The sequence below is a fragment of the Rattus norvegicus genome, chromosome 9, assembly GCF_021556685.1.
Source record: "Rattus norvegicus strain SHRSP/BbbUtx chromosome 9, alternate assembly SHRSP_T2T, whole genome shotgun sequence".
In the NCBI taxonomy this organism is placed as follows: Eukaryota; Metazoa; Chordata; class Mammalia; order Rodentia; family Muridae; genus Rattus; species Rattus norvegicus.
The window spans coordinates 12357023-12379774 of NC_141542.1; the positions used below are offsets into that span (position 1 = coordinate 12357023).

Here is a 22752-nt window from a genome sequence, read left to right on the forward strand (position 1 = left end):
TGAATACAGTCATGCCTAACTACTTAGTGTGATGTGACTGATTTCACAGTAAATAGACAACTTTGCAAAGTTACCATATGATTGATCAGTAAATCATAACATATTTTTCATATGCTGCTGCCCAAGATATACATCTGGTCTTTATTATTAAGTTTAAAGTGTACCACAAAAACCATGTGCTAGAAACAATCATCCCACATTCATGCATGAATCCTATTTAGAAGGGTCCTTGAAAAGTAAATAGGATTGGGTGAGAATACATAAGGCAAGAACTAGAATGTTTCCTGTTCTTCACTGTGTGATACCTCTGCCTCAGAGGGCACAAGGTTCTCTATTCTTCACTTCTTGATAAATTACCTAGTCTAGGCTATTTTGTAATAGGAAGAGAAATCAAACTAAGACCCTGCTATGTAGAGGGTGCCACCACTGAAGGTTTTCAGGATAACCATGTTTACCAGCCAGTAAGTGCATCTGAATGGACAGAACCAAGGGAGCACATTGTCCTATTGCACATTCTTTTATCTTACCTGTCTCCAGAATTCGTCTTTTAGAGAAGCAGGAGATAGGGCTATATACTCAACCCAGGAGTTTTGGGCCATTTCTCTTAAGATTTTGAGAGCAGTAACTACACATGCAGTACCAAGTTTTAAAAATCTTAAGATTTTTAACACTTCTTTCTTTGCACACTCCTCCATGTCTGATACAGTTCCTAGTAATCAACCAATATTTAATGAGTAAATGGCCATCATCACTAGTTACTAGAACAATATCAGTATTTCTTTCCATCTTTTTATAGAATTCAAAGCCTCCTATTACCTGTTCATAGAACCTTTTGGCTTTCTAACTAGAACATGTTTCCAGAAGCTACTAGCCATCACCAATATCCCCCTAAAGTCTCAAAAGACATAAGTGTAGTGCACTGTTCTCCTTCCCTTGAACAGAGGCCCTCAAGAAGAATGTTTCTGTCACTTTCCTCCCACATTGAGAATTAATTCAGCCTGCATGCTCTTTCCTCTAGAGGACAAAAGTCCAACCCTGATTTAAAACATATATATGGCCAATACTATCAAAAGTAAACTTATTAATCATAATACAATATGGCAACACTGAGGAGTGATTTCCTGAAGAAAGCCACAGCATTCATGCCAAGATGTTCTTGTGCCTCCAGGATGGGGTCAAAGTGGGTGGATTCCTGTGCTGCCTGTTAACCTTGGATCAGGGAATTTACTAGTCTGAAGGAGGATCTTCAGAAGAGACTGTCAGAAAAGGAAGACGGTGCGTCTGTTCTGCTTAACATCTTACAGACCCATACTGCTTGTGCTTAAACACTAACTGTAAGTAATTAAAGATAGCATATAGCACTGAATTTACTTAGTCCTTTAAATGAAATGCCATTAAACACTGAATAGAAAATACGCTGTTAGGCTGAAGAGATGGCTCAGCCATTAAAGGCTAGGCTAACAACCGAAAATGTAAGAAAATAGATTACACATTTTGAAAGATGAATGGGATTGTTGGCTCTTCAATTGACAAGGGCAAATTTCAAATGATGTTGGCTAACAAGAAAAATGTTATTTTTCTTTAAAAGAAGTTGTTTAGAGTAATTTTCTTTTATGTTTGAGTGCTTTACCTGTGTCCACAGAAGCCAGAAGAGGGCATAGGTCCTGTGATTGGATTTACCAATTCTTGTAATCCATTTCAAGTGTGAAATAGTTGCATGCAGTGTATGACATCCCCAAAGAGACACCAGGACACAGGACTTTCTTCTATAGGGTAATTAATTGGCTTGATGAGCTTGTACAGGTGTTATACAGGTAACCACATCAGCTCTGATTCTTGCACCAGCTGTTTCATTTACAGAAGTCAACATTTTATAGCTGTCCTCTATATCTGCTGGCTCATACACTCTTTTTCTATTTTGTGGAGTCGTTTCCATAGCAATTGGATAGTTCTTCTCTGAACTTGTGCTAAAATTCTGCAGTGAGTCCATCTGATCTTTGGCACTGGTTATTTGGGACATATATTATTTTTATTATTTTCTTCAGTCTCATCACTAATTTATGGATCTGTTTAGCTCACTTGTTTTTTATTGGTTTAATTTTGATATGTCAAGTGTTTCTAGAAATTCATCTGTTTCTTTCAGACATTTCAGATTAGTGGAAAAGAGACTTTTAAAATAGGTTCTTATAATTTTCTTAATTACATTTATATGTTATAATATTTCCTTTTTCATTTCTCATTTTATTATTTGGGTCTGTAAAGACACACATGCACTTAGGCTTTCATTCAGGGCTTTCTATATGTGAGTTCTTTTTACTTTTCTTAGATTAACATAGAGTTTGCCAAAATATATTCAAACATAACTTTTAATTTAATGGATTCTTTGGAAACTTTTTTGCTTCCATTTCATTAACTTTTGACCTCTTTTCATCTACTGGTTTGGGGTTTGGTTTGCTCAAGGCTTTTGGATGTATCATTACGTTATTGATTACTGATGTCTCGATTAGTTTTTCATTAAGCATTCAAAGCTGTAATATTTCATTGTGTTCAGATAGAATGCAGGAAGTTATTTCAATTTTCCTGTGTTTGTTGAAAGTTGCTTTTTGTTCTAATATATGGTGAATATTGGAGAGATTTCTTTGTCTCGTTGAGGAGAAAGTATAATTTTAATGTTTAGGTAGATGTGCTATAAGATATATTTTGTCCTTTTGCGTTATGATTTCATTCAGTTCCAATGTTTCTCTGTTTAGTTTGAGTCTGGACAACCTCTCAGTTTTTGATAATTGGGTACTAAAGTCATCCAATGTCATTGTGGTGATTAATCTGTAGATTTAGATCTAATAGACAGTATTTGTTTTATGAAATTGTGTTTAGTGCAGTTATGGTTATAAATATTTACAGATTTTCTTTTCTAGAGGCCCCTTACTTGATCAATGGGCTGTCAGGAGTGACTGAATATTTGAGGACTTTTACCATCTTTTCCCCTGGCTTCTAGCTGCTTGTTTCAACTGTCGAAAGCTGTATACCATTTCTGTTCTCTCATTTATTGGCGTCTGGTTGGTGGCCCACAGTTTGTTGTGTGGTAGAGGAAGTAAATAGAGCTGTTGGAGGGGTGAGTGTCAGTTTAGTTCATCACTGTGACCATGAAAAAATCAGTTGTAATCAATGCTCACTAAATACATATGCCAGGTTGTTAGAACCTATTGATTTATCTCCTTTACATTCACCCTCAATACATAGCTGTTCAATTAATAATATCACTCTGATATGGGATAAAGAGTCTAAAGTGACACTTTGAGTGTGAAAATAGTTGCATGCAGTGTAGGATATCTCCACACAGATACTAGGACACAGGGACTTCTGCTACAGGGCAATTGTGACTTGCGAGTCAACAAAGAAAACCTCTTTTAGAAAGGAGGTGATAGAAGACATATCAGCCATGGAGGAATTACAGTATCAAAAGATGAGTTAAGCTTTAATTTCCTGGCTAAAGCAAGTTTGGAAGTTGCCAGAAGATATCTAGTAAGCTCAGTTTGATCTGAGGTAGCCAAGAACAACATCAAGGAACATAATTTGCCTTCTTCATGCAAGTATGTATATATATATATATATATATATATATATATATATATATATCATGGGATGATGTGAGTATAAATAAATATATACATAGTTTCTTCGTCTAGACTTTTGTTCTGTCCTTTCTTCATATGTGTGTATCAATGAATATATTCTGGAAAGAAAGGGAAAAAGCCAGCATTTGTAACTATTTAGTCTGTGTTGGGTCTGTCTTTCGCTCTCTATTTCTTTTTAAATTTTATTTTTCTTGGATATTTTATGTATTTACATTCCAAAGGTTATCCCCTTTCCCTCTCTCCCATACCTCCTCCCCCTGCTTCTATGAGCATGCTCCCTCTCCTACCCACCCACTCCAACCTCAGAGCCCTGGTTCTATGTTTTTAATCTAACAGTACTGATTGGAGGTAATTAGCATGACTCACATTTTATAGATATAGAAAAGAAATCTCTAAGAAGGTCCCACTGGGTACCTGAGACCATGTAGCCAGTATTTTAGTTTCTCCATTACTGAACCCAAGTCTGTTTACTTGCCAACAGAACAGGACCCAAGTAACTAAGACTAGCTCTTGTGGTAGAAGAAAAACAAAGATTCTTTAGACTCGTGTTTTGAAATGTCTTTTTAAACTCACTCATGTTTTAAGCTTCTTTTTAATCACAGTTAAGGGGAGATTGGGAATTAGTTTACTTTGTGAATCCTGGTGGTTAATAATTTTTTAGTTTGGCACACCTTAGCATCACGAGTCTTAAAAGGTAAATGAGGTCATGGATGTAAGCCTCATGTGCCAGGTTTGAGTAACTTTATAAGGGCTGCACTCATCTAGGCACAGGGTGCTTTGAGCAAAAGGCTGAATGTGTCAGCTTTTGAGTTATTTTTCTTTTTGAACATAAGCATGGCAATACTCTTGTTTTTCCCACTTTAAACTCTATCAGACTGGAGAGGAAGAAGACCACGTAGCATGGGGACTCTGCAACAAAGCCAGGGCCTGCACATAGTGGGGAACAAGGTGGTCTTAGAGAGGGAGGAGCAGTGTGTTTGCCTCTGTGCATTTCTCTAAACAGCCTTGAGTCTGAAAGTACTTAAGGTAGTGGAGATTTATAGAACAGTGATCCCTAAACAGTGAGACTTACTTCCTCATTGGCCAGATGCCAAAGTTTGTTTCTTGTAGTCGTGACTCTGTTGATTAAAGCTCTAGCTGATCTCGTTGATTACAGATTGTTTGAGATTGATTGCTAAAGTTTGGGTATATTTGGCATAGTAGAATTTGAGCATCTGTGCTTGCCCTATACCAGAAATACTTTCTTCCTTCCTCTAAGTGTACCTTTGTACTTACCGAACACTGGGCAGTCCAGCTTTTAGATTGGTGAAAACTAGAGTTTGAAGGTAAGAACACAGCTTATCTAAAACATTTGGCATAACTTGTTGGTGTATGTTCTTAGTTCTCAGACATACAGGTGCTAATGTGTAAGTGGTGTAACTCAAGTCAGAAAGATCCTAAGTCTTAAGAAACCTAAGAAAAATAATAATAAAAAAAAATCTGAAGCTAACATTGGCTGTGTTCAACTTAGAAATTCATGCAGACACCTTTCCACAATACCATCTCTTTGTGCATACTGTACTTTTCCCTCACAAAGACTCCCCTCCTGTCAGCCATCTACACTGCTCTGGCTATGACTATTTCTTCACCACACTGGACCTTCTTTCGTTAAGTCTGTGGACACCATTCAAGCTAGGCCTATAAAAAAAACTGGACCAGGTCTCCTGCTTAGGGAAGTTACTTATATAAGCAAGTAACCATAGCACTGTGGCATAAGATCTGGGAAGTTCTCATGTAAATTTAGATCCTCTTGCAGCTGAGGGTGGAGGACAGTTATGACTTCAAATCGTGTCTGGAGGACAGTGTGAGGACCTGTCTCAGAAAACAAGATGAAAGGTTAACTCTATGGAAAAGACTAGAGATTGTTTCACAAAGGAGGCCACAGGGACCTGGCCTCAGAGGACGAAAAGGAGCCTGCCTGGGAAAGTCTGTGTGTCTATCTGCCTTACTCTAAAAATAGCAGTGACCACAGCTGAGACCACCTATAAGTAGAAGCCCAAGGAAGCACTCTTTTTCTCTTCTAGCCTGCATGCTGTGGGCTGTCAGATGGCAGGTGTATTTCTACCTGTGTGCTCCTTGACCTTCTATGAGGTTATCAGAAGTAGAAAGTGTCATTCTCAGTATTTGATGTACCCAGTCTGCGAGGCACTGGTGCTCAGTAGCACAGGAAGCTGCTTTCAGTTCTTCGACTGTGATCTCTGCTTCTGCTCAGCAGCAGAAGTGAGGTTTGTGCACTCATCAACTCCAATTCTGGGAACACATTCAAACTTGAGAATCTGATTTCAGCTGGGTGTCTGTGGCTTTTGTATCACTGTAAGATAAGGCATTCAGAAACCTCTATTCGTCCCCAACATTGTCAAGCTGGGCATGGTGCACACTGGGCAAACCTTTACTACAGAACTACACATCAGCCCCCACCTGACTCACTGTACATACTTCCATGGCCTCACTCAGCCCCTCAAATCTACCTTTATACCACACAGACTCTATTAATGAGCTGGTCTCTGTCAACTGAAGATTTTCAGTCCTTACCTCCAGGTCATAATTTTAAACTTATTTAAATTCAGTTACTTGTTTGGTCAAGTAACAAAGAAACACTAAGAGAAATGCATAATTTTCTTTATTTTCCAATGTTCAATGAAACAGCAGGTCTCTGAACTTTAACTGATCATGCTATTCTGCTCAGTTTTAAAAAAAAATCCTACAAAAAGTTCCAGATCCAGGTGTCTGTCAGTATGGTTTCTCAAGGCCTTTTCCTCTGTTTGCAGGCGGCCTTCTTTTACTATGTCCACACATGTTGTTCCCTGTGTACATCCCTTGGTATTTCTCTGTATGTCTAAATCTCTTCTAAGAAGAACCCTAGTATGATAGAATTGGAGCCTCATCTCAACTTAATGACATCTTCAGGGCCCTGTCTCAAACTGACACATTTTAAAGTAAGAAGATTAGAGCTCAACATGTGAATGTGGAGGCACACAGTTCAGTCCATCATATCCACCAATGCTTTTCCAATATTAGTTTATGCAAATAGTTTGCTCTTGCTCACAAATTGAGCAGTTTAAAATGATGCAACAAGATGTGGTAGTACGTATCTGGAATCGCAGCATTTTGGAGACAGAGGTAGAGGCAGAGGCAGAGGCAGAGGCAGAGAAAAAGGCAGAGGCAGAGGCAGAGGCAGAGGCAGAGGCAGAGGCAGAGGCGGAAGCATACTTGCAATTTTGTTTAGGAAAACAAAGGATGAATTAATTAACTCAAACTTTTTCCTTTATTCTTATTTTGTTTTGTGCCAGCCTAGGTCTGCTTCTGCCCCTGAGGTATCCAGGTACCATTGTGCACTGAGTAGGACTGAAAAGAACAAAGTTTATTCTGGTAGGTGGATTTCACAGGGTGTCAGTCGGAGTGAATGCAAAGGGATAAATAGCCTTCTTTAGTGATGGTTTTCAGTGAAATAGCTCTCTCTTATTGGGGGTATTAAGGGGTATATATAAACCTTGGTGTGTAGGTAGGAGTTTTCATAGTGAGGGTATATTACTGGCTGGTGTTCATATGTTGGGAATGTTCCTTTACCTGTGGAGGACTATTTGATTCCTGAACATATCCTTACAGGGAAAGAGGAAGGTTAATCTGTAATTTTGCCATGACTACCTCAAGGGTGGCAAAAGTGGGGATCATAGGGTTTATGTGCACAGGGCATGCACACCCAAAGCAAGGAGGAAAACAGTCCTACTCCTGCTGGTGTCAGGATGAGATTTTCAAGGCTTCGACACATCAAACTTACTCTTGCTCTGGATTGGCTCCCTTGGTTGCATGACATTCCAGACTCACAGGTTTAATGCTTTGAAACAGTCTTACTGTAACCTAGACTGGCCTCAAAGTCACACTCTTTCTGCTAGCTTCCCTCATATTGCTTGCCATCATAGCCTACTGATTGTTTTAACTGTTTTTGGTTAGAAGTTTGAGCAGATTACAGCCGCTGGGTGAAATGAAGTTTTGCACACCAAGAGGCTAGGGGAAAGCATCCCTTCTCAGTTCATCTGCTGAACATCAGCCTTCTGTTCTGTTGTGCAGGTAAAGGACTGAGGATGCTGCCTCCAATTTATCCTCAGCTTCTAAAGGCCGTGAAATCTATTCCCTTTTGTCTATGAGCTGGTAGTGGGAACTGCATCATCAGTATACTTAGAGAACTCCCATATCCACCACCAAAGTTCTATTGGAGTTCAAAATGAGAATGTGTTTGGGAACTGTTATATTGAATACCTAAATTTACATTTGAAAAGGACACTGTAGACTTGCAGACTTGTGCTCTCATGTTGCCAACAGGGGAATGTGCTAGTAGAGATTTGTCTCTACAACCTCTCAGTTCTGGAGGCCATATTAGGCTTCCTATCTTAATAGATATTTGGTCATTCAAAGATTTCTGGTGGGGTTGAAGACTGATTACAGTCTCATAGCCTATCAGGCTGTTTAACTCTGAAAATACATATTTTTTGTATAGTTATCTATACTATACAAGCTAGCCAAGATATAATATAGATTTTAAGCCTTTCTTAAGCTGGAATGGATAACTAAATGTTCTGTTTAACTAAACAAGTGATGGACTGTGTGTTGAGTATATCATACGCTTTATAAATTTTAGAATGGTAATAATTGTACTCAATTTATATATAATTGAAAAGGCTTTTTAACTGGACAAAAAGGGATAAATGTTGTGGTTTGCCCTGGAGTTATCTGTATTTTGATGCTAACTCCACTGCCCCAAGGACAGTTGTCTAGTCATGTACTCAGGAATCAGGTGACTTCAGTAGAAACTTCTCCCCATTGAATTTGTAAAATACAGGTGAGGGGTAGGTACAGGATAGAAGGAGGCCTGTCATTGGAGGAGAAGGAAGGATGGGTGGGAGAGAAGTTTGAAGGAAGAGGAGGAGACTGGAACAGAAAGAGAAGAGGAGAGGGAGAGAGAGAGAAGCGCTGGCAGGACAATGGACGCTGATGTAAAGATCTCACTCTGTGTATTTACAGATTGTTATTAATGTTCCTAAGGGATGGATGGTACTGGGCTTTGTATGTTTAGGTGGGCAATTATATCTTACCAATTGGCTCATAGAAAAAAAAAAGAAAAGGACAAAAATACATTAAGTAATAACAATTTCTGTATTAGTTTTCTTTGTGAATATGGACTTATTGCATGGGCATCTTAAATTTCATGGACACTTGTAACTTAGAAGCAATTTTTAAAGAAGTTTTATGAGATTAGTAGACAGATACTAGCTGAGGTCTTTATCAAACCATTGATTTAGAATTTGTAAGCCTTCTTATGTTTAGAGGAATGAATATTACTTATGCTAAACCTATGATGTGGATTAAAAGTGAAGGGGGAATTTAGGGAAGGACCTAACATAGAAGGTATGTTAGAAATGTCAGTGCTCCAAACCAAGTGAGTGAGCTTACACTTGCCACTTCAGAACCAAGGAGACTGGAGCAGGAGGATTGTACATTCAAGGCTACAGAATGAGCAATGGGCAATCCTGGGATATGTAGAGACCCTATCTACTCTTACCTTAAAAGAAAAGAAAGGGGAGATGGCAATACTTTATCTTCCTCTGCTGAAGCTGATTATATCACATCACAGAGTTTTATGGGAAGTACACCCTCTCTGCCATACTACAACTGTAGCTGCTGCTTATATTGGAAATGTTTTCAAGTACAACCGGGTCTTCATTTTCTAAAAGCACTGCATCCATTCCAGAGAACTCAGCTTTCTCTGGGAACCTGTCATCCTGATATTTGGTCTGGCCAGCCTGGACAGTCTTTGTTTCTCTCACTCATTGTAGTTTTCTTTACACAATTACTAGCAATTATTCACTGTTACACTTTCCATAGATATTCTTTCCCTCTAATGTTCTAGGCCTCAAATTATATAAGAACTAAAAACAAGTTGCTTATAATAAATATAATAGTGGTGCTCACTATTGTAGCAGTCACTGAACATTACCTTGCTATCCCTCTGAGCAGCAGTGATAGATGTGCTTTGAAACTCAAATAGCCACTTACTCTTGAGTATTAGAAGATCATTCATCCCTTCTATTCATATATTTGTAAGTTTCTAGGTATAGCAACCAACAACAAACAGTGGAACAATGTGTCTCTTTCTGAAAAAAAAAGACATAAAGTAGACTGTAAGTGCATGAGAAGATATTCATTATTAGTCATGAAGGAAAAGCAAAACAAATCTATTGGGATGGAGATTTAAGGGAGATACATGTCAGTGATTCGAGAGTACTATATACTACTGGTAGACTTCTTAAATGATACAGCCACTGTAGGAAAGTTCTATGACAATTTCTCAAAAATGAGAACATACTATATGGCATATCTGCATTGAGTTATGAACCCAAAAATATGAATGTAGAAGCTTAGATATTTGTACATTTTTTATTGTACAATAGTTGAAAGGAGGCACTCCAAGTGCCCATGGACAAAGAACTGGATAAACAAACCACACTACAAGCAGGCATGCAACAAAAGTTAGCATTAATTGGGAAGAAAATCTGATGACATGCCACAATACAGCCGATCCTTAAGAATATTCAACTAAATAAATTAGCTATTCACAAGAGGACAAAATGAACTTACTCTAAAGCATCTAGAGTTTAAGGAGATAAAAAGGAAAATAGTGGTAGCCAGGCACTGAGATTTAGCAGCAGTGGGCTCCTAGCTTCCATCTAGAAAAGTAAAATGTTTTCAGGAGATTCAAGGTGATGGTAGACAAAGAACAACAGGAATATTATTAATGCCACTGAGCCATCCACTTATGATACTTAAGAGTCATTTTCATGTTGTGTATGCTTTATCACAGTACTTTAAGAATTCCATTCTGATCTTTTCTCACAGGGACTAAACCTTCTTCCCTGAGACATCATGGCCCTGGTCCCAGAATTGAGCAGACAGACAAAACTGAAAGAGGTCGCAGGGATCCCACTGCAGGCTCCAACTGTCGACAACTGGAGTCAGATTCAGACCTTCAAGGCGAAGCCAGATGACCTCCTCATCTGTACTTACCCTAAATCAGGTAACCTGGTAGAGTAGTAGCCCCAGCCTCATCCTCTGAGCTATCTGAACTTCTCACCTAAGTTAGAACTACCTAAAATGAGAAGCTGGCTCTTTTTGTCCCACAATGGGTGCTACTTCACATGTCTTATCCCTGGGATCTTGAAGCTTAGTCTCTTGTACCATTCATTTTTCTTGGGAAGAGGTGAGATTTGTCTCTACTCTTTTACCTTTCCCAGAGATCCAAAGTATTTCTCCTATAGCTAACAAGATCCTGGTTAGAACAGAAGGTAAAGCCAACATCTGCATCCACACCCATTCATTAGTATGTTTGAAGAATAATCTTCTAACTCAATCTTTATGGTCTTCCCAGGGACAACATGAATTCAAGAAATTGTCGACATGATTAAGCAGAATGGGGATGTAGAGAAGTGCCAGAGGACCATCATTCAACACCGACACCCTTTTATTGAGTGGGCTCGGCCACCCCAACCGTCAGGTAAGAGACCCTGATTCCATATATGTTCCTCTCCTGTCTAATCTCTGTCCTTGTCCCTTCATCTTCTCTTTTTCTTTCCTATCCTGTCTCTCTCCCTCCCCCTATTTGCTATTTGGAACAGCATCATGCTGTATAGTAGGCTGGCCTTGAACTCACTGAGATTCTCCTCTTCTGCATCCTGAGTGTTGGGTTAAATGTATATGCCACCCCTTCCAGATCCATTTTTTCTGTATTTCTACCAAATGTGAATCAGCAAGGAAGATAGATGCATATGGAGGCAAAATTCTGCCTAATGTTCTCATTATACCTTTGCTCTGGTCATGTGTAACTGCAGAATAGAGGAAGGAACAGAACTCTACTCATCAGCAGCTCACAGCCATCTGCGTTCAGTACTTTACTTTCATAACCAAGTGGTTTCTGGACAGTGTCTTATGATTCAAAACACACACACACACACACACACACACACACACACACACACAAACACACGCATGCACACACACATACACACATATACACACATACACATATATACATGCACACAAACATACACACACATGCACACACATACACAGGGATATTAATACACACACATACACATGCACATACATACATATGCACACACACACACACACACACACACACACACACACGAGGAGGCAATTACTTTGTTCAATTGAAAATCTATTTTTCCCGTGACGTTAACTGAACATTTTTCTTTTCATACATAGTTTCTAGTCTTGAGATTTCCTTGCTAAACATAATCCCTTATTGTTGTGAAATCAACCTTCCTCAAGTTCTTAGTTCAAGAGCAATATGTGGCCAGACTCTTCACCAAAATATAATATAATAACATCCAGCCCATCTCTCCATAGAGCAGTTCTGCAGCCTCATGAGTGGGCCTCCATTCTCTACTCTTTTGGCACTGTGCTCTTCCAAATTTTCCCCAGAATTGTCTGTGAAGCTTTGCTTACAGCATTTTAGGGCTTTTTAGCTTGATGTTCAAATTTCAGGACACATTATGAATCTGTCATGAAGCTCATCACAATTAGTCTATAGTTAGAAGCAGAGACGGATGCTAATGTTTTGCTCACCTTTTTTTCTATTTAGTTTAATTTCCCATTGGGCTGCCAATCTGTGGGTGAACCTTTCTGGAAACCGCATTATGGATATACACACCCAGAGATACAGTTCATAGTCCAGTCAAGTTGAAAATGGAAAGTAAGCATTATACCTTGTCACCTTCCAGACCTCATATCATAGAAGTAAGGTAGAACGCAAGTTTACAGCATGCCCTCCCGCTGTATGTTTATAGTTAAATGCCACTTATTATCAGTCACAATTCTAGTTTTTTAAAAGTATCTCTGTTCCTTGTTTGACAGGTTTTCAGATTATTCATATAAGAGAATCTTTACCATTTTCTGTGGATCACAGTCCAGATTCAAATGTGCCGCCTAACAGAATGATTTCATGCAATCTTTGAAGCAATGCAGGACTAATTCTCTAACCTCTCCACTGCCATTATTTGAAGAGCCTGATTGCTAGATTAAAGGAAAGACCTTAGGGACAGTCTGCAATATCTTTATTTCATCTTACTCCAGTTTATCTCAAAGATTCACAGAGAAAGTCCCTACAAGAGTTGTAAATAGAAGTGCAAACATCACAAACCATGTATCAGAAAGGATGTAATAGAAGAAACATCACTGCACAGAACCAGAGAGATGTTTTTGATATGACAGGAAGGGAGGTGGAAAGAGTCTGCTCACTGTTTCTGATCAGCTCTGGCTCAAAAGGACAAATTTGGTTATTCTTGGCTTCCAGGTCATTATCCTCAAAATGATAGAGTGAATTCCTTGAGGTTCCAATAAGAGACTTCAGGTTTGGGGGTTGAGAGGGACACTAAGAGGAGTTTCCTTAGAGATGTAAGTCTTGTTAGGAGAATTGTTAACCCCATGGTCATACAGATAGACAGCAGCATGAAAGGGCACTGATGAGAATCCAAGCAGCATGGTAAAATGTGGGAAGTCCATTCTTATAGGTCTCAGAGAAATTGGGGGGTTTCATGAACTCAGGATGACTAATTCCAATACAGAAGCAAAAGAAGGAGGAGGAGGAGGAGGAGGAGGAGGAGGAGGAGGAGGAGGAGGAGGAGGCGAGGAGGAATAATCCCAGGGTAGGAATGTAGAACTCCAGTGATGTGTGTGGGACACATCTATTGAAGTTGAACATGCTACACAGGTGTGGGATGTGTTGTCATTAGTGGCTTTCTGTTCTCCTTGGGTCTGGTAGTTTGGGCATCTAAATTTTCTTTTTTTTTTTTCTGGCTGTGTCTCTCAGGAGTGATCTACATCCGGCTCCTGTCAGCCTGCACTTCTGTGCTTCTTCCATCTTGTCTAATTGGGTGGCTGTATATGTATGGGCCACATGTGGGGCAGGCTCTGAATGGGTGTTCCTTCAGTCTCTGTTTTAATCTTTGCCTCTCTCTTCCCTGCCAAGGGTATTGTTGGTCCCCTTTTAAAGAAGGAGTGAAGCATTCACATTTTGATCATCCGTCTTGAGTTTCATTTGTTCTAGGCATCTAGGGTAATTCAAGCATTTGGGCTAATAGCCACTTATCAATGAGTGCATACCATGTATGTCTTTCTGTGATTGGGTTAGCTCACTCAGGATGATATTTTCCAGTTCCAACCATTTGCCTACGAATTTCATAAAGTCGTTGTTTTTGATAGCTGAGTAATATTCCATTGTGTAGATGTACCACATTTTCTGTATCCATTCCTCTGTTGAAGGGCATCTGGGTTCTTTCCAGCTTCTGACTATTATGAATAAGGCTGCAATGAACATAGTGGAGCACGTGTCTTTTTTATATGTTGGGGCGGCATCTTTTGGGTATATGCCCAAGAGAGGTATAGCTGGATCCTCAGGCAGTTCAATGTCCAATTTTCTGAGGATCCTCCAGACTGATTTCCAGAATGGTTGTAGCAGTATGCAATCCCACCAACAATGGAGGAGTGTTCCTCTTTCTCCACATCCTCGCCAGCATCTGCTGTCACCTGAGTTTTTGATCTTAGCCATTCTCACTGGTGTGAGGTGAAATCTCAGGGTTGTTTTGATTTGCATTTCCCTTATGACTAAATATGTTGAACATTTCTTTAGGTGTTTCTCAGCCATTTGGCATTCCTCAGCTGTGAATTCTTTGTTTAGCTCTGAATCCCATTTTTTAATAGGGTTATTTGTTTCCCTGCGGTCTAACTTCTTGAGTTCTTTGTATATTTTGGATATAAGGCCTCTATCTGTTGTAGGATTGGTAAAGATCTTTTCCCAATCTGTTGGTTGCCGTTTTGTCCTAACCACACTGTCCTTTGCCTTAGAGAAGCTTTGCAGTTTTTTGAGATCCCGTTTGTCGATTCTTGATCTTAGAGCGTAAGCCATTGGTGTTTTGTTAAGGAAATTTTTTCCAGTGCCCATGTGTTCCAGATGCTTCCCTAGTTTTTCTTCTATTAGTTTGAGTGTGTCTGGTTTGATGTGGAGGTCCCTGATCCACTTGGACTTAAGCTTTGTACAGGGTGATAAGTATGGATCTATCTGCATTCTTCTACATGTTGACCTCCAGTTGAACCAGCACCATTTGCTGAAAATGCTGTTTTTTTTCCATTTGATGGTTTTGGCTCCTTTGTCAAAAATCAAGTGCCCATAGGTGTGTGGGTTCATTTCTGGGTCTTCAATTCTGTTCCATTGTTCTATCTGTCTGTCTCTGTACCAATACCATGCAGTTTTTATCACTATTGCTCTGTAATACTGCTTGAGTTCAGGGACAGTGATTCCCCCTGAAGTCCTTTAATTGTTGAGGATAGTTTTAGCTAACCAGGGTTTTTTGGTATCCCAGATGAATTTGCATATTGTTCTGTCTAACTCTTTGAAGAATTGGATTGGTATTTTGATGGGGATTGCATTGAATCTGTAGATCACTTTTGGTAAAATGGTCATTTTTACAATATTAATCCTGCCAATCCATGAGCATGGGAGATCTTTCCATTTTCTGAGGTCTTCTTCAATTTCTTTCTTCAGTGTCTTGAAGTTCTTATTGTACAGATCTTTTACTTGCTTTGTTAAAGTCACACCGAGGTACTTTATATTATTTGGGTCTATTATGAAGGGTGTCGTTTCCCTAATTTCTTTCTTGGCTTGTTTCTCTTTTGTGTAGAGGAAGGCTACTGATTTATTTGAGTTAATTTTATACCCAGCCACTTTGCTGAAGTTGTTTATCAGCTTTAGTAGTTCTCTGGTGGAACTTTTGGGATCACTTAAATAAACTATCATATCATCTGCAAATAGTGATATTTTGACTTCTTCTTTTCCGATCTGTATCCCCTTGATCTCCTTTTGTTGTCTGATTGCTCTGGCTAGAACTTCAAGAACTATATTGAATAAATTGTGAGAGAGTGGGCAGCCTGGAGTGGATGTTCTCATGTGCTGAGCATACTGTGCAATCATCTCCTGAATTGTGTTACAGGTGTGGACAAAGCCAATGCGATGCCAGCTCCAAGGATATTAAGGACCCATCTTCCCACTCAGCTGCTGCCACCGTCTTTCTGGACAAACAACTGTAAGGTAAGACAGTAGCAGTTCCTATCCGGACTGGAGCAGGGAGCCCAGAGCCTCAGGCCTTCACAGCCTGAGTGAGTATAGCTTCCTTAGCAGTACGCTGTACCTCTGAGATCTAATACTGTGCAGTAAAGTCAAACACCATGCTAGATTTAGTAGAGTGGTTCCCCAGAGGCTTTCAAATGTGATGTGAAGGCCGAGGGCAGACTGAGGTACTGGGGATCATGTGTTCTTCAGTGAAGCAGACTGGGAGTGGGGAATGGGAACCATAGGCTGTAGGCTATAGGAGGGCTTATGGAGTGGAGCACAAAGAAGACTGAGCAGATCAAGTGCAAAGGACTGATGTTCAAAGGGTAAATCCCAGTGGAGCTGCAGAGGAGGCTTGGATGGAGCCTCAGAAGCCTCCAGGCTGCTTTCACTCTTTCTAGGATTATGTCATGTGTCCCAATGTCTTGTCTATTGTGTTCCTGACACATTGAGGGTGTTGGACCATGGTAGGAGTATACCATGGGTATACCAAGGAGTATGCCAAGGTACAGTAATCGTGCAGTGAGTGGAGCTGAGGTTCAAGGATGAGTCAATGGCTTTTCTAAGAATAATCTTTTTCTTTTTTAAATGGAAATAGTGAAAGAAAGATAAAAAGGGACTGGAGAAATGGGCTCAGTGCTTAAGAGTATTGACTGTTCTTCCAGAGGACAGAGGTTCAGATATTAGCTCACAATTGTCTGAAACTTCAGTACTAGGGGATATGATGCCCTCTTCTGGTTTGGATGGGTACTGCTTGCACATGGGTCATGTTCATAGAAGCAGGCAAAGCATCGATATAAATAAAACCATCGCATAATTTAAGCTTTAAGGATTGTTTTGAAAGGACTAAAGTATTTCTAGATAGCAGAAATATTGTTGGAGCTCCTAAAATCAAATGACTGTGTATTGTCTGTAAAGGTGGGTGAGGAATGCCAATTCTATTCCTGGCATTACTGGGACCAGCTATCATGAAATCACTGAGGAATACCTCTTGATATTATCTGAGATCAAATAAGCTGAGGAAATTCCCAAGTTACAAAAAATAAAACTGAAATAAAATTAAGAAAAGCATAATTATCATGGACCTGTGCAGTGGTATTTGATCCCCTGGATAATTCAGCAACATTAGCTTTAATGTTTGCATAGGGATTGAAACAGAACATACACAAGGAGATAAGAGAATGAGGAGAGAGCTTTGGTATTATGGGTCATCATCTTCCATGTATATGTAGGTGGAGGAGTTGAGCTCTCTGGTACAGAGAATAGTCTTCAATGGGTATATTTTCAGTTTTGAATGAGTGAGGTTATTAAGTATATAAAACAAGCCAAAGAAAAATAAATAGCAAGCAGCATGTAGATGAAAGGATGGAGTTAGAGAGATAGACAGACAGACAAACAACAAATCAGGTCCTCAAGCAGAAATTGCCTGGACAAGCCCTCTTGAATCTGACACTTTGTGTTCCCAGCACTGAGATTCCCAGGCAGAGCATAGTGTGTCCCTGGGCACGGCTTCCAGGTCAAGGAACAAATCACAGTAGAAAGATAATATTACAAGGGGAGGACTCACAAACATCTAGCAAAAACTACTGATGAATCTCCATTGGGATAGCCAGTCAGTTTACTCATAAAATACCCAGGCTGAGCAGAGTATTCCTCTAAGTAAAGGACTGGTAGGAAAGAGATAACATCAGGAGATCCTGTGCTCACACCATTTTCATGAAACTGAGGAAGTTTAAGCATCAGCTGGAGTTTCACACTGAGGTTTCTCTCTATGGCTAAGGTTTCCAAGAGCTGATCTAGCATCTCTTTCCCAGTGGGCTAAACAAAGTTTCACCTGTAGGAAATAGTTCAACTTCCAGATGATCTCAGTAACAGAAGCAATTTACTGTTCTCTCCCCTCCTTGTAACAGAGTTAGTGGAATAGTCTCTCCCCAGATAAGGGATCTTGGAGAACACTTAGAACTACATGCTTGGTGTTGAAATGTGTGTAGAGTAACCCAACTTCTGGAAACAGCTTGTCAGTGAGTTCAAACAACAGAAGGCAATTTACCAATATAATGTACATTGTGGGTCGTAAAGGAGACCCTGGGTAGTTTCTGGATAGTCTTTTGTCACCCCTCAAAGGTTTTAAAGATTAATTCCCGTTTTTTGCCCTGTTCAGGACACTACAAGCTCATACAAGTCAGCTAAGATGACCCCAGTACCAAAAACAAGAGTATACTCAACAGAAATACACATGATCTTTTCTGAAGAGTCATCTCAGCGCAGACCCCCAGATTACCACTGTGATCATGATCATACATTGCAACATACATACATACATACATACATACATACATACATACACACAACATACATAAGGGAAGAGAGCTTCATAAGGGTGTCTGCCAAAGAAGAGTCAGAGTTGGCCCCCAAAAACTTCTGACAAACCTGTTGTATGCAAAAATAAAAAAATGTTAATGCTGTATAAAATAGATCATTGTATCGTAAATGACATAAGGAAAGAAGGTGTGACTTTGAGTCAAATCATCAAATAAAGAAATGGTGTTTTATAATTGTATATACACATATATATTATATATCATATACATTATAAATATTATGCATATTTAATGATTTATATATAAAACACTGAATGTTAAAAACCAGAAGTAGCCTAACTCTCAGACTGTGTGCATCTGGATAGAGAAATGTAAGAACTTGGAAAGGGGATGAATGAGGACTGAGGAAAGGTGAGAGTCCTGTGTTGTGACTGGAAGCCACATCCATGAAAAGGAAAGAAGAAATTCATAAAACGTCAGTCAATACTGAGGTGAAAGACAACCTGAGTACAAAGTGCAAGAATCAATCAATCAATCAATCAATCAATCAATCAATCAATAAATAAATAAATAAATAAATAAATAAACTGAAACTTTAGAAAATTCTTTCCATTGGAGCGCAGAAGCATTTGGATTTGGAGGAAACATGGGTTAGATCTCTAGCAAGGTGAAAAAGTCTCCCAAAAGGGTCCTTATTCAAACGCACCTGGCATTTGTTTATTCTGTGTAGAAACACACAGTTTTGAAAGTGACCATCATGGAAGAAAGTTTGTGCTCATAGCAAGTAGGATCCATGGTGCTGCTCCACATCGAAACACTAGGTGGAGTGATTGCTTTCCCAGAAATCAGGCTGAGGTTTCTGGAAGGCTCAGTGGCTCTGTAGTTGATTCAGAGTATCTAGAGGAAGAGTTTGCCCCTGCTAACAAAAGGGAAATCAAGAACTGAGATAAATTTCAATGAGTTAGGGCTGGGCTGGGAGTACCATAATTGGTGACATTGCTCTAGGCTGAGTCTTGGTGCCAGGGCAGGAGAGTTGAGCATTCCCCAAGAGGACTCAGCCAGAGTGAGAACTCAGAACTTTTCATGTTCATGTTCCTTTAACTCACCTCTCTTCTTCTCCAAAGTTCCTTTATGTGGCTCGAAATGCCAAAGACTGCATGGTTTCCTACTACCACTTCTACAGGATGAGCCAGGTGCTCCCCGATCCAGGCACCTGGAATGAGTATTTTGAAACCTTCATCAATGGAAAAGGTAAATAAAAATGCATTGTCCCTCTGTGGTTTTACCCCAATTAGGCTGAGCTGAGAGAACAACCCCTGACAGTTGATCCCCCAGAGTTTCCTGTGCCTCCTATTTAAAGGCCTTTATTCAGGGATTCCTGGCCTATAGACTTTCCTCAGCCTGTGTGACCCTGTTATAATATGAGGGTGCAAGTGATTGTGCATAATCAACATGAAGCCACTTTAATTCTCATATTAAAGCAAAACCTCCAATACTGATAGAAACTACGTGACCTCAGAATTGAGCAGCTCAGTGACCCTGGAAATATCTAATAGAGAATTTTTTCTTCTCTGATGTACCTGAAGGCAGAAAAAAGAAAAAAAGAAAGAAAGAAAGAAAAAGGAAAGTCAAACTTTCCTGACTTGGAAGGTTTGTGTCCATGAAAACAATTCTTGTTTTTTACAGTAAGTTGAGGATCTTGGTTTGACCTTGTGAAAGGATGGTGGGAAATTCGAGACAGATACCAGATTCTCTTTCTCTTCTATGAAGATATGAAGAGGGTAAGTAAATCACTGCTTCAGCTCCAGGGACAGGGAAGCTGCTTTAGGAATGTGGTTCTGACAGGGATGTCTGGAAAAATGTGATAGTGTGAAAACTCTTTTCCAGTCCAACTCAATGCTACCCTCACTCACAGGACCCAAAGCGTGAAATCCAGAAGGTAATGTAGTTCATGGGCAAGAATTTGGATGAAGAGGTCGTGGATAAAATAGTCCTGGAGACATCGTTTGAGAAAATGAAAGAGAATCCTATGACAAATCGTTCTACAGTCCCCAAGTCTGTCCTGGACCAGTCCATTTCCCCTTTCATGAGAAAAGGTCTGTGGGGCTTATTTATCTCTAATTCTGAGGCAGTCCCTCTCCAATCCACATATTGTGATTCTAAGAAAGCTAGAGATTTGTTCCTAGTGTACAAGAAGCTCTACAAAGCAAGTCTTACAGATAACTAAGACAGACTCCCCTTGGTGCACACCTCCTTGGGATCCCTGCCTGCGGTTAGACTCACCAGAGCTGACATCTAGTTTGACTCTGCCTCCAAATCATGACTCATGACACTTTCAGGACTTTCAGCATGTATTACTAAGACCCAGGCCCTTAATGCTTCCTATATTTTGAAAGAAAAGGTCTGATTGTCCCTAGTGATTCACTTTTAAGTGGGAAATGTTATTTTTAAGTTAGTATACTCAATAGCTTTCTAAAAATCAATAGTTTGATGATTTCACAGAGATCCTCAGTAAACCCACTTTCCAAATGTTAGGTACAGAATGAAACCCATCCCACTGTCTCATTGACACATGCATTTTTTCCCACAGCAGTGCAACCAGCACTGAGGTTTACACATTTCTCCAGAACATCTTTTGTCTTCCTTTTAGCACATGAATTAATTCATTTCATTCCTCTTGCAGTATACCAAGTGTTCAGGCCCTGAAACAAATCAAACTGTTCTATCTCTTTTCTTTATTAATCCCTGGTGAGAATTTGACAAGTAGCTTTTTCCAGCCCATCCATGTCCACTCTTCTTTGGATTCACTTGCGTTTGTTTCTTTGCTTGCTTTGGCCATAAAAACACAAATACAGATACCATGACATTAATCTGTTAATTACAATATAAACTGTGGTTATATTATACACTTTTGTATATAATGAATAAGAGCTATCTCTCCAGAGAAAGAAACACAGATCTCAAACATCACTGTTTGTACATGCGTTATAGACATACTATTACTTTTCCAATCATTTCTCTAATTATAGAAACTATAAATACTATGTTTACATTATAGGATCAATGCTACAATGAACATTTTTGTTCATCAAATTGCATAATTTCCACAAGAATCATAGGAATTCCAAAGATGTACTCTTCATAAAATCAATTCACAGAAATTAACTCTACACTTCAATAAATTTTCTAAACCAATAAAACTATTCAATTAGCATCTGAATCAAAGAAGCAATGAATTTCATCACCTTGAGCAATTTCGTGTGATATCTTTTGCCTGCAGTCACTTCCTACAGAGAAAAATGTTCTCATTTTTCACTATAGGTTGATTTAGCTTGCTTTTAGATCATGTATAGATGGAATATCACAATATGTATTTTATTATGTCCAGGGTCTTTGGCCATTATAACATTTTAAGCTCCTCTGGTATGATTATATGTCTACTATTTGTTCATTTTTATAACTATGACTATCTAGTATATGTAAGCCAGATCACCTTGAATTAATCAACCACTTAATTTAGAAGCTGGTGCCCCTCCCAAAGACAAATAGGGGTCCTTTTCAGACAGGAGAAGTAAGGTGATGTGGAATTAGATTCCTGTTATGACAGCTCCATTGTGGTCCCTCCACCCTCCAGTCAGGGACACAAAGTCTGTCAATCAGAGACTGATGTTCTTGTCTGGGCTTTGTATTTCAGGAACTGTGGGTGATTGGAAAAACCACTTTACTGTAGCTCAGAATGACAGGTTTGATGAAATCTATAAGCAAAAGATGGGCGGAACCTCTCTAAACTTCTGCATGGAACTCTGATCAAGAAGGACATCTAAGACAGGAGTCTGTCTGCAAGCCTCAATTCAGCCAAAGGAAGCTCTGAAAGCAACCTGTAAAGGCCAAGGATTGTGGCTCCTACTCTGTGATAACTAACATCACATTACCATTCATAAAAGCATCATGTTTAGTATATACTTCCTCCACTCTTCAGTACAAATCAGTAACACAGCTTAACGAGCTAGTAAATAAACACATAAATAAAACTCTAGTAGTATACATTTTATGATGACATTCTTCTAGAAGGTATAACCAGGATACTAACTCTGAAACACACATCAATAGTGATCATCTAAATTAAAGTACATGAAATCCTAAAGTCCTTCCTGTTCAGTCTGTTTTGCCTGATTACAATGGGAAGAGTCAACATGTTGCAACTTGTTGCAATGTGTTTAAGGGAGCAGGCTCTGTGGGAGGAAAGTGAGGGAAGAACTTCAAGGAGATGTCAGAAATCCAAGTCTTAGTAAAGGGAATCCTACTTCTAGGTCATAAAGGAAACAGACAGAAGACATGAAGGTGGCCTTTGGAAGCACAAATTGTGTCTGGACAAGAGCAGAATGGAGGCTTGATGCTCAGTGTGGAGCCAGTTGAGTTTTGATCTCCTGTCATCGCTTCTGAGGAACAGCTTGTACTTTTGCCCACTTTAGCAGAGTCCATCTGCATTTGCTTGCCAGCATACTTCCTTCCACCTCCCACTCGCTCCATGTCTTGGGCATCCTTTTACTCCCAGTAACCAGGCAATATGGAGAACACA

General features: G+C 39.5%; 1 pseudogene across 1 annotated transcript; it reads left to right on the top strand.

Annotated features, from left to right (window-relative positions):
* The first annotated feature begins 10573 nt into the window (after window positions 1-10573).
* LOC148003311 (sulfotransferase 1C2-like) lies at window positions 10574-22069 on the top strand (annotated as a pseudogene). Its single transcript, XR_015628974.1, has 8 exons — window positions 10574-10743; window positions 11095-11220; window positions 15734-15831; window positions 17763-17918; window positions 19298-19424; window positions 19860-19954; window positions 20089-20269; window positions 21868-22069. The product of XR_015628974.1 is annotated as a sulfotransferase 1C2-like (transcript).
* The last annotated feature ends 683 nt before the right edge of the window (window positions 22070-22752 follow it).